We start from the raw sequence: 10,705 nt of genomic DNA on the forward strand, positions 1-10,705 counted from the left end.
ACGACACACACACACGCACACACACACACAGACATACACATATGCACACATATGCGCATAAGATGGACTCGGTAGCATCCCATATACATACATTTCACATATAAGAAGACTCTGATGCCTCCCAGGTGCATACACGCTCATAAGAGGAGTTCTGGCGCATTCTACATACATAAACTCCCATAAGAAGGCTCTGAAGTATCCCACATACATACAAACACATATATGAAGGCTCTGACGCCTCCCATATGGATATACGCACTTAATAAACCCCTATTACATCCTATATGCATACACACACACACATAAGAAATCTCTGAAACATCCCATATACTTACACCCATAAGAAGGCTCAAAGCGTCCAGTATACATACACCTATAAGAAGGCTCTGAAGCATCCCATATACTTACACCCATCAGAAGACTCAAAGCATCCTGTATACATACACCTATAAGAAGACTCTGAAGCATCCTTTACACTTATACCCATCAGAAGACTCAAAGCATCCCGTATACATACACCTATAAGAAGGCTCTGAAGCATCCCATATACTTACACCAACATGAAGACTCAAAGCATCCCGTATACATACACCTATAAGAAGGCTCTGAAGCATCCCATATACTTACACCCACAAGAAGACTCAAAGCATCCCTTATACATACACCTATAAGAAGGCTCTGAAGCATCCCATATACTTACACCCACAAGAAGGCTCAAAGCGTCCCGTATACATACACCTATAAGAAGGCTCTGAAGCATCCCATATACTTACACCCACATGAAGGCTCAAAGCATCCCGTATACATACACCTATAAGAAGGCTCTGAAGCATCCCATATACTTACACCCACAAGAAGGCTCAAAGCATCCCATATACATACACCTATAAGAAGGCTCTGAAGAATCCCATATACTTACACCCACAAGAAGACTCAAAGCATCCCGTATACATACACCCATAAGAAGGCTCTGAAGCATCCCACATACTTACACCCACAAGAAGACTCAAAGCATCCCGTATACATACACCTATAAGAAGGCTCTGAAGCATCCCATATTCATACACACTCATAACCAGGTTCTGAAGCATCCCATATACATACACACCCATAAGAAGGCTCTGAAGCATCCCATATTCATACACGCTCATAAAAAGGCTCTGAAGCGTCTCATACACATACACACCCATAAAAAGGTTCTGTGAAGAACGCTCTGAAGCATCCCTCGTGCATACACATTCATATAAGAGAGGTTCTGAAGCATCCCATATTCATACACACCTATAAGAAGGCCTGAAGCATCCCATATACAAAGGTAAACTCATAAGAGGGATTCTCAATCATTCCATGCACATACAAACAGATAACAACGCTCTGAAACATCCCGTATCTATTGACACATCCTGAGAGGGGTCCCACGAAATCCCACACTCACACATAAACATACACGGACACACACACACACAAAAGAGGCTCTGGGGCATACGAAACACACGCAAACACAAAGAAGAGGGTGTTGGGAGCATCCCATTCATACGCACATCAATAAACAAGGATTCCGGAGCATTCCCGTGAGGAATGCGTACGAAGAATGCAGTGGAGCCGCTTCTAATTTGCTTTGGAGAAAAGACTGTGGAAGACTCGTGAAGGATTTTGGAATTACTAAAGTTTCCTGGTAAATAAAAATGGATTCCGGACCATTCCCGTGAGGAATAGCGTAAGAAGAATGAAGTGGAGCATATTTTAATGTGCTTTGGAGAAAAGATCGTGGAGGACTCGTGAAGGATTTTGGAGTTACAAAAGTCTCCTGGTAAATAAAAATGGATTCCGGAGCATTCCTGTGAGGAATAGCGTAAGAAGAATGAAGTGGAGCCGATTCTAATCTGCTTTGGAGAAAATACTGTGGAGGACTCGTGAAGGATTTTGGAATTGCTCAAGTTTCCTGGTGAATAAAAATGGATTCCGGACCATTCCCGTGAGGAATAGCGTAAGAAGAATGAAGTGGAGCCGATGTTAATGTGCTTTGGAGAAAGGACAGTGGAGGACTCGAGAACGACTTTGGAATTGCTCAAGTCTCCTAGACATCCTATTGACAGTTCCGACCTTGCATTCGTCATGACGAAGGTTACGAAAATAGAATGCGATACTTTGATAAGAACTAATATACTTTACCAAACACCAAAATGTAATTGAATTTCATCAAAACAAAGACAGCTCGTAAGTAGTCCATTAAAGAAAATCCTGAGGAAGACTACAAAAATAGAACGCAATACTTTGATAAGAACTAAAGTACTGTACGTGTAAACAACAAAATGCAACTGAATTTCATAAAAACAACAACTCGAAAGCAGTTAAAAAAAAAAAAAATCCTGAGGAAGACTGAAAAATCAGAATACGATACTTTGATAGGCACTAAATACTTTGCGTGAAAACAACAAAATGTAATTAAATTTCATATAAAAACAAAAATAACTAGTAAGCAGTGTTTCATTAAAGATGGAAAAAAGAATGACGGATGCCAAAATTAAGATGCGCACGTAAAAAGTGCTCCGTGCGCGCGTACGTCTGCGAACTGTTGTAACCAAGATCTAGAAAACAACATCGCAACTTTCAGTCATTTTCATAGAGAGAGATAAAGAGAGAGATAAAACAGATTCCTGGAAGAAGAGGGAAAAAATATCATTCTTCAAATGATCTCGATTACTGAAATGAGACCCAAGGATAATATTAGAGAGAGAGAGAGAGAGAGAGAGAGAGAGAACTAATCCCATACAACAAAGAAGATTCATAACAAAGGAGAATTTGAAAAATGAGGTTCGGTCCGGAAAAGAAAGGAGTACTTTCAACGAGAAAGGAATACTTTCAAAAGGCCTCTTCTGATGTTGAAGAAAAAAAATACCTCCATTCAATTCCTATACAGAAAAAAAGTCAGCCACTGAGGAATACAGGGGGTTGTCCTTTATTTTGGTGACTAATTTAATTAAAGTGTATCATTCTCCGACCCGGGTAACACTAACATTGGAGAAGAGAGAGAGAGAAAAAAAAGCCCATTCAATTTGCTTAATCAGGAACGTGAAATTCATTACATTCGTTTCCGTAATTCGGTTGACATTATACATTTCGGACCCTTTGAAAAATTAACAAACGGAGCGAGTCTGCGCGATGCGTCTCTCCAGAAAATGAATGTTACGAAGTGAGGTCACAGACATGGTAAATGGTCATAAATAATTGTGAAATGGTCATAAAGAACTGTGTCACCCTGAGGCTGAAACAGCAGATCAGATTTAAAGACAATCAGGAATTCTGCAAGCCAAGAAGCCGCACGGAAGGACAGACAGACAGATAGACATAGACATTGAGAGAGAGAGAGAGAGAGAGAGAGAGAGAGAGAGAAACTGGGTACTATAGGGCACCCGCATGAAACGAGATGAACTGTAATTAGTGTTTCCAGTGAAAGTCATCCTTTAACCGTACGTAGCCTGCAATTACCATAACGAACTATTTGATAATATGATTATTCTCCTTCAAAAATTATCTTTCCTTCATTCATTTACTGATTTGTTAATTTATTTTATTTTTTTTTTTAATAACTGGTCTCTCCTCTCTCTGTATTTCCCATTACCTTCTGTTACTCCTTTCGAATGGACACCATAATATTTTTTGGAAGTTTGAATTTCAAGTCAATGGCCTCTATGGTGGGCTTGTTCCATGTGAGGGTTCATCTTCTGAACAATACTAATAATGAAAGAGAAGATAAGTTGCCGAGTCATTTTCAAAACTATATACTTATGGGATAGATGTTTAAAGTTATGTTTTAAAATCAAATCGAATTTAGATTGACAAAGATGAACGGCAGATATCTTGAAGCTGCCATCTTCAAGTAACACATTACTCCGGAGTGTTCTCTATCTCGGCTACATGAAAAAAAGATGGGAACCTTTGCGTTAGCCATCATTTAAGTCTCCCGAAAACTGAGAGAGAGAGAGAGAGAGAGAGAGAGAGCAACGCCACTGAAACCAAAAGTAAACATAACAATGATTCGAAATGTTGAAACTCAGAAGGTGAATCTCTGACAGAGAGAGAGAGAGAGAGAGAGAGAGAGAGAGAGAGAGAGAGAGAGAAGAGAGATTCTGGAAAAAAGACAAACTATTGGTTCTTCTCAGACTGCCCAGCACCTTCCATACATCAACTTAACAACAAAACAGGGTGGCCATTAATCTCATTCACAGGTGGAAAAGTGGGTTTTGAAGCTAGAGACTCCTGTCTCCTGTCACTCCTTTCAAAAAAACGGAGAAAATAAAAATAAAAATATAAAAAACGGGTTGGGTGCAAAAGTCTCACAGGCAATGTAGAACATCACAACAACTCCAATTGTTTAAAGGATTCATCAAACCACTCTTTTTAAATTTGCAATTCTCCTGACCTCAGGTAGACGTGGATATTAAGCCAACAAGTCATCACTTACCTGAAGCTGATTAGTCGATCATCAACGCGCCCTTCGCCCACAACAGGTCCTGCCGAAAATTCGAGACACGTCAATGTCACAAAATCATCGAAAAACACTTCCATTTAAAAAAAAAAATGTTGGTAATAGTAACATCACGCTCTCTTCAACATCATAACTCCACTTTGCCTTTTAAACAAATATTGGTAATAGTAACATCACGGCCCTCAGCAGCATCACAATTCCACTCTGCCTTTTAAAAAAAATATTGGTATTAGTAACATCATGCTGTCTTCAGCAACATCATAATTCCACTCTGCCTTAAAAAAAAAAAAATATTGGTAATAGTAACGTCACGCTGTCTTCAGCAGCATCACAATTCCACCCTGCCTTTTAAAAAATATATTGGTAATAGTAACATAATGCTGTCTTCAGCAACATCATAATTCTACTCTGCCTTTAAACAAAAATATTGGTGATAGTAACGTCACGCTGTCTTCAGCAGCATCATAATTCCACTCTGCCTTTTATAAAAGGGGCATAAATCCTCCTCTCACCTGAAATTAGCATAGAGGGGCAGGTAGGAAAAATTCCCCTCCAATTACTGGGAACTAGCTAAGTGTGGGCCATCAATATTCATCAGCCCTGTTAAGGTGTCATCAATTAGTAGTTCGCAGCACGTTAAAGTCTGTCTTGTCTGTCTGTCTGTTAAACAGAAGAAGCCAAAAGGGGAATTATTAACTGAACGGGAGGAGGGTGGGGAAGAACAGGAAGAGAAATTGATGGTAATGGATATGGGAAGCTAATCTGAGCATGGTATGTTAAATTCAAAGGTCAATGATTCTGTCAACTCATCAAGATATAGTTTTATGTATCTATATTTTCCCAGTCATTCTTAGACAGTTGTAGGCAATGTCTGAAACCTCCATGAATTTTACTAATAGTTTCATTATTTTCATATTTCTTTGTTTCCAAAATGTTTGGATTTTAGGTTTTCTACTAAATTTGTTACTACCTTATCCTATATTTACCTTCCGTTATTTCTTTCTAATGAACATCATATTCTTTGGAAGCTTGAAGGGTCAAGTTAATGGCCCTTGTGGACCTGTTCCATATGAATATGGTTCATCTTCTGAATAATAATAATAATAATAATAATAATAATAATAATAATAATAATAATAATAATAATAATAATAATATGGCATTAAGGTTGAGTGTAGGTTGTAATTAGCTTAAAATTAAGTGACTTAGCTTAAAACACTTATTCTTTTGATGAATAAAATCTTGATAATCAAACTATCTCAGAACACTCTAAACCATCCTGCCAGCTATTCAACCCTCTTTACCACTTTCATGTATCTCTATGTTTCTTTCCCCTCTCAGTTCTTCTAATAAAATGCATGCTACTAAACGGTTCATCTTGACTGCTTAATTTTCTTCACTCGTTTTCAGCAACCACACTTCACTTCTATAGAGGACAACTGGCTCAACAATTCTTTCATATCTTCTAACCTTGGCTTCCGTAGACACTCCATGTTTCCTCGACCACCTTTTGCACACATCCTGGTGCCTTCCTTGCTACAAAGCCTATGACAGTCATTTTGTCATGGGACCATCGTTTGATAGACTGACTTCTACACATAGGAACATATACTTAAAAATACACTAGTAAGCTATTGCTATCAGAAAATTCTCGATCAGGGATAAGATTTTTAATATTGCAATTATACAAGAATTATTTAACCAATGCAATATATAAAAGAATTTTGACTAAATCCCATGTTCCTTTACTTCTTCCTATGCTAACATTTTCCGAAAGTGAAATGAAATCTTAACCAAAATGAATAATAAAGAGAAATTTACGCTAAGCATGCAGATATCTGATTAGAAGAAAATGGAGTACCTGAAAAGTGTTATATTTCGACTTATTTCCAACAAGCGAATTGTGTTGAACTCTAGAAAACTATAAGCTGTGGTAATTGACGGTTTATAATATATATATATATATATATATATATATATATATATATATATATATATATATATATATATATATATATTATAAACAAACACAGCCAAAACGCACACATACACACACACACACACACACACACACACACACACACATATATATATATATATATATATATATATATATATATATATATATATATTATAATATATATATATGATATATATGATATATAATATAATATATATATGCAGATATACATATACCTATAAAAAAGCCACTTCCATAAGTTGAATAGAAAATAGATAAAAACTGCAAACATTACAGAGAGAGAGACACGTAAATAACACATAACACAGATCCATGCCTGAGAGAGAGAGAGAGAGAGAGAGAGAGAGAGAGAGAGAGAGAGAGAGAGCCCAAGCCAGATGCGAACTGGTTAGCTATGGGTCTTCAACCGTATCAACTCGCTTGCATTCCGTCTCCTCTTAAACCCGTGTCTTACCGCGGGAGCTTTCTAAGAATGAATAAATATATAAACGACACCACCAGGGAAAAGTGGGGGGGCGGGGTGGGGGATAGGAGAGTAGGTGTGGGGAAATTGTGGGGTGGGGAAGGACAGTTTAGTATTAAATGACGGAGGGAAACTGAGGAAGCATTATAAAAAAAAAAGGGTCCTTAAACCGCATTTTACTTTGTGCTACACAGCAGAATTGCCTTCTGGGAATGCAAATGCCTACGTGGGAGAGGTGGGAGGAGGGGAGGGGGAGGTATCTGGAGGAGAGCGAGGTATGGGGTAGGGGGTTAGGAAAAGGATATAAAGTCCAGGGGGTTTAACAGTGCCAGGGAAAGGTGGGCACTACCATTTTTCTTAGAAAAGGAAGGAGCCTTTATTGTTGTAGCCAAACGCGAACAGATGACAATTACAAACTGAAAGTAAGTTTGTATTTGTATATATATATATATATATATATATATATATATATATATATATATATATATATATATATATATATATATATATATATGTGTGTGTGTGTGTATATGTGTATATGTATATTTATATGTATATGTATATGTACTGTATATATACATATTATGTATGTATGTATATATATATGCCTACAAAAAAAAACTATAGTTATCGATATAAGATAAAATAAATTGAATACCTCTTACAAAAAAATTTATCAAAAAAACAATAAAAAAAAGTGCAAGTAGTTTTTTTACAAAAGGTAAATAACACTATCTTATCACAGGGAAAACGTTCTGTTACCTAGAAAACACCATAGTTACACAAATGAAAAAATAAATAAAAATAAATGCCTCTTATAAAAAAGTTATCAGTCTACAAAACAAGAAAAAACCACAAAAGTAGTTTTTTAAACAAAAAAGTAAATAATATTACCTTAACACTCTCTTACCTAGAAAAAAAACACAATAGTTACCGAGAAGAAAAATAAACACCTCTTATAAAATAAAGTTGTCTGAAAAAAACGAAAAAGGTAAATAACACTATCTTACTGCAGAGAAAACGCTCTGTTACCTAAAAAAAAAAAACACCATAGTTACCAATATAAAAAAACTGAACGCCTCTTATAAAAAGCTATCAGTCTTAAAGACAAGAAACGACAACGAAATTAGTTTAAAAAACTAAATAATACTATCTCACCACAGAAAAAACGTCCTGTTACCTATAAAAAAACACCATAGTTACCGAGATTAAAAAACCAGAAAAAATAATGCAAGCAGTTTTTTTAACTAAATAAAACTATCTTACCACAGGAAAAGAGCCGTGTTACCAAGAAAAAAAAACATAGTTACCGAGATAAAAAAAAAAATAAACCCCTCTCACAGAAAGGTTATCAGTCTACAAAAGAAAAAAATAATGAAAGTAGTTTTTTTAAAACAAGGTAAATAACACTATCTTAACGCTCTGTTACATAGAAAAAAACACCGTAGTTACCGAGATGAAAAAAAACTGAACGCCTCTTAAACTCTTAAAAAAAAGTTGCTTAAAAATTGGAAAAAACAACGAAATTACTAGTTGAAAAAAGGTTAAAAAAAAAAAAATCTTAATGCTCCGTGACCTAGGAAAAAAAGACCATTCTTACCGAGAAAAGAAAAATTAATGCCTCATTAAAAATTTTACTAGTAAAAAAAAAAACATGGAAAAAGTTTAAAAAAGGTAAATAACACTATCTTGACGTTCTGTTACCTAAAAAAAAAAACATCATAGCTACCGAGATAAAAAAAAAAAAGGAAAAAAAATATGGAACACCTCTTAACACGAAGGCATTTCCGGCTATTAGAGGCAGGTATAGGGGCAAACGCCGGTGACGAACTTCTTCAAATGATTAATGTCGAAATCTCCTTCCATAAATCAGCTGGATTTTAATGACGGTCCTCCTCGCACTTTATTAATTTTCTATTTCCTGTTTCAAGGGGAGTTGGTGAGAGCAATAATGCCTTTTGAATATTTTTTTTTTTTTTTGGAAGTGGTTTCTTTGCATGGAGGTAGGAGTTGCCATTCTGGAAAGTGTGTGTGTGTGTGTATATATATATATATATATATATATATATATATATATATATATATATATATATATATATATATATATATATATAAACTCAAACATATAAAATAAACAAATTTCAAACAAAAGAACTTCCTTACCAAAGACCTCACAACACCAGACTCATAAATAAAAAATATACAACCAGTCTGTAGTTGAAAATCTCTCTCTCTCTCTCTCTCTCTCTCTCTCTCTCTCTCTCTCTCTCTCTCTCTCTCTCTCTCTCTCCTAGATGCTAGAGGCAAGGAAATGCCTGGAGACAGATGGAAACTGTATACGAGACACATCAATAAATTCCATCTGAGATTGAGAAACGAAGAACCAGTTCCGACAGCAGGTGATACAGTGCATCACCTCCACCATCACCTTCATCATCATCATCATCATCACGACCATCGTAACCATCATCATCATCATTATCACCATCATAACTGTCATCATCATCACCATTACCATCACTGCCACCATCATCATTATCATCATGACCATCATAACCACCATCACATCACCATCATTATCACTATCATCATCATCATCGCCATCACCACCGTCACCATCATCATTATCACTATCAGCATCACCAACACCATCATCTCCATCATCATTATCATATCATCACCATCATTACCATCATCACCATCATATCATCACCACCATCAAAATTACCCTCATCATCATCATAACCACCATCACATCACCATCATTATCACTATCATCATCATCATCGCCATCACCATCATCACCATCATCATTATCACATCAGCACCATCAACACCATCATCATCCATCATATCATCACCATCATTACCATCATCACCATCATATCATCACCACCATCAAAATTACCCTCATCATCATCATCATCATCACCATCACCTGCAACAGATAAACCCACTAATAAAATAGCCCTGAGTGCAATTAAAGTGACCGACGACACTGCTATCGCGTCTTTCATCTGGCCGCCGATGCAATAACTTCCAGTAATTTGCTTACAGCTCTTGCATACACACACACACACACACACACAAACACGCACATATACATATATGATCTGGTCTACATAGTACTAATGAAAAATAAACTGGAAATGTAGATGTTCATCTGATGATCAGCTGACGACACCAGAAGGTGCATAACGGGAAATAATTATTATTTTTCTTCTCTCATTGCGGATATGTTACTCTTCTCTTAGTCTCTTTCTCTCTCTTCATTTTTTCTGAGGTCAAGTTGGGTAGATTGCAAGAGAAGAAGAAGAAGAAGAAAGAAGAAGAAGAAGAAGAAGAAGAAGAAGAAGAAGAAGAAGAAGAAAATAAAAATAAGAATTTTTTAAGTTATTTTCACCAACAAGCCATTGTTTTAGAAGACTGACTCACAGAATCAGACAGCAATAAGCGGTTCCAAAAATTCTATAGCCGCTGAATCTATAATTTTCTTGACATATACCACCAAATTATAAACCAACGCTATCAGCAGTAACACTATTAAAGAAAAAGTAATAACAGTAGTTCCAGTTCCTCATATCGAATAAAAATAATGGATTAATGAACAAGCACAAGGAATTTCCTGTTTATCACAATGAAGGCACAGGCGCTTGCAAGCATTTCCGATATCAGGACAGAGAAAAAAAATAAACAGATCTGTCTTGCGGGTTGAAATTCCCTAGATTCTCTTTCAATCACGGTAAATACTCAGTTTTCACCGTAAATAACG

The 10,705-nt window shown here is 36.2% G+C and overlaps 1 long non-coding RNA gene across 1 annotated transcript in view; it reads right to left on the minus strand.

Annotated features, from left to right (window-relative positions):
- Positions 1–4,133: 4,133 nt before the first annotated feature.
- LOC136834091 (uncharacterized) overlaps positions 4,134–10,705 on the minus strand; it is a 171,659-nt gene continuing 165,087 nt past the window's right edge. Inside the window, exon 3 of the long non-coding RNA XR_010851662.1 lies at positions 4,134–4,514. This is a non-coding gene — a long non-coding RNA (uncharacterized lncRNA). The remainder of the gene's footprint in view (positions 4,515–10,705) is intronic.

Source organism: Macrobrachium rosenbergii, chromosome 53 (genome assembly GCF_040412425.1).
Source record: "Macrobrachium rosenbergii isolate ZJJX-2024 chromosome 53, ASM4041242v1, whole genome shotgun sequence".
In the NCBI taxonomy this organism is placed as follows: domain Eukaryota; kingdom Metazoa; phylum Arthropoda; class Malacostraca; order Decapoda; family Palaemonidae; genus Macrobrachium; species Macrobrachium rosenbergii.